This window comes from Epinephelus moara, chromosome 19 (assembly GCF_006386435.1).
Source record: "Epinephelus moara isolate mb chromosome 19, YSFRI_EMoa_1.0, whole genome shotgun sequence".
Taxonomy (NCBI): domain Eukaryota; kingdom Metazoa; phylum Chordata; class Actinopteri; order Perciformes; family Serranidae; genus Epinephelus; species Epinephelus moara.
In genome coordinates, this window is record NC_065524.1 from 28582446 (window position 1) to 28585585 (window position 3140).

Below are 3140 nucleotides of genomic sequence, written 5' to 3' on the forward strand. Positions count from 1 at the left end.
TAAAAAAAAAAAAAAAAAGGAAAATGTCGTTAAAACTTGCGTTTTAAGTAAAAACAAAAACAATTAAAATTAGGTTTAGGAATAAGACTGCATATCAGCTTGAGCTCAGTGAATAAAAAATATCTGGTTTGCTTCTGTGATTAAAGGATAACAATGAAAAACTAACAAACTAATAAATGTGTCTTTTATTTACATTTGTTGAAGCCGTCGCAGTGAACCAGAGCAGGTTTACCCAATCATTACCTGTCAAGCAGAACTCCCATAGCAAATTCAAGACTCTTTTTTTTTTTACTTGTGTTGGTTTTTGGCAGGGGTGTAAAAACTTCTTTGAATGGGGNTTTACCCAATCATTACCTGTCAAGCAGAACTCCCATAGCAAATTCAAGACTCTTTTTTTTTTTACTTGTGTTGGTTTTTGGCAGGGGTGTCCAAACTTTTTTGAATGGGGGCCAGATAAAATAATGTGAAAATACCTGGGGGCCAACTGATTCTCGCATCAAATGGGTTTAAAAAAGAAAGTGATGATTAATAACTACTTGATGCCTGTCTACAAACTGTATGATAGTCCTGTCATTGTGAGGTGAAAGATAAAAATGCGAAGTGATCTTGCTCGATTAACCTTTATTGTGTAAAGGGCCACATATGGTATATTTTGAAAGTCAAGCCGAGGGCCAATTAAAATTGGTCTGTGGGCCACAATTGGCCCCTGGGCCAGACTTTGGACAATGTCTGGTTTATGGTGATCTGTCATAGAGGTCGACACAGTTTACTATGCTTCTCTGAGGCTTGTTACCAGTTGTAAAGCTCTGACTCCTCACTGTGAGTTATGGTCTGCTCTGGCCATCCTGTCATTGGTACACTTTATATATAAGGCAATTCTTGGACTGCTCTCATATGTGTCTTTATCAGGCAGAAAAGTGTCAGACAATACTCTTTGTAATTTCATTATGCTAACAGTTCCAAATGCCCTATGGAAATTGCAAAAAGTGCGTTTATGTATTCTGCCCCCTCGGTATACAATATAATGCAGAATGAATGAAACTCATGAAATTAATCTCGTTAAATGCTTTAATTCCAGAATGAAAGGTCATAGATTCTGTAAGATGTCAATGTTTTTAATTTACCTGGTTACATACTAACTCTTTTCATCATTTTCTCTAAATTGTGAGCTCCTTTTGCTTGATTTTACTTCCTTTTCCTGAATAAAATTTCAAAAAAGGTAAGTTGGTATCGACAGTTCAGTGTCTTATTGGAAATCATATCAGTCGATGACAGAATCTGTCTCTATCTAGCTGCCTACACGTCTCCCTCTATTGTCTCTCTTTCTCTCTCGCCCTCTCCGCCTGTAGCTGACTGTGGATATGTGTTCATCATCACTACTGCTGGACTGTTGATATTGTTCCTGTCCATTTCGCAACAACACAAAGAGGCCAACAGCTTGTCAATGATCCCTTTCCTCATGAAAATATACAGAAATAAGTCTGCCAGAGGACTCAACCGAAGAAACACAGGATACATGCTTCTGTAGATACCGCTATATCTGGCTTCTTTTACCAATAACATAATAATGGTGGGCAGGAACAACAGTGTGTAAATAAGCAGCACCAGGACCAACATTCCTACAATTCTTCGTTTTTCATCAGAGTGGACAGAGATGGAAGCAGACAGGGCTTTGAGGGTCCCACCAAGGAAGAATATGANAGAGCCATTTATTCACTTTTCATCACGCTCTGTTTTGTGCTGTCTGAAATATCAGAAAAGACACACAGTCACTGACTAGGTTTACATGCACAAAATATTCAGTTTTTTTGCCTTTATTTTGAAAAGACAATATTCCTACTAAGGTCTTTACATGGATAATATAAAAGGATATTCCACTAATATTCATGTTTACATGCAGCCGTGCATACTCTGATAAACATGCCTGTGGAACATGGGGTCACTCTTCAAACCTGAATAATACCCTCATATCCCACATGTTTCATTTGGAATATGCAAATTTGGAAAAAGGCCTAATTTGGAATATCCAGACAGAATATGCTGTTTTCATGACCAGCATCAAATTCCAAATATTGGCATATTCAGATAATAATGGGAGCTTCATGTGCACTGTAACTATGGAGTAATATTTTTCCTGTGAATATATAAATCATTACAATAATTCATCCAGTCCCCTGACACCTGGCCCCTAACCTAGATCAAGATTTTGGCACAGACAGTAAATAAATAAATATGGTAAAAGTAAAAATATACAGACCAGAGAACGAACAGCATAGATGGCCACAAGGGTCAAAGGAAGGCCGATACACATGATGATGATTGTCACCACGTTCATGATGAATTCAACTTGTTCATAATAATAATCTCCATAGTCATAGGTGAAGCTGCTGTTGTTGTCCTGTGAAGTGTTGTTCATGTTGACTTCTTCCATTCTTCAGAGTGAAACCTGTTGTTTAAGAGATGAGGTTATGGAAATGGAACATGTTGCCNGGTCAAAGGAAGGCCGATACAAATGATGATGATTGTCACCACTTTCATGATGAATTCGACTTGTTCATAATAATTTCCATAGTCATAGGTGAAGCTGCTGTTGTTGTCCTGTGAAGTGTTGTTCATGCTGACTTCTTCCATTCTTCAGAGTGAAACCTGTTGTTTAAGAGATGAGGTTATGGAAATGGAACATGTTGCCTACTATCTGCCGTTATCTAGCAATATTGCTAAAGCTGTGTCGTGCAACGTCACAAACACAAAAACAGTAAGTTTACATCCAATATTAAAAAAAAAAGCTCAGTATTTGTTGCATTATCTGCTAATATCAATTAATCATATTATAAAGTTTCAAATGATTATGCTTCAAAGTAAAACCTAGTGTTTAAGGGATCAAGTTATAGAAAGGGACCATGTTGTTCAGTGATATCACTTAACAGTTTACACTATACCCACACAAAAAAAAAACCAAAGCTCAATATTTGTTAGATTTCTGCTCATATAATTGAATCTAATAATACAGTTTCAGGTACAACATGTTCTGGTTACAATATTGTATATGCTGCTGTGAGGTCTTTTCTGCAGCCACAGAACACTGTTCAGTTGTTTCAGTAATTTAATGTAATGTTTAATGTTCATGTAAACGGGTTTAG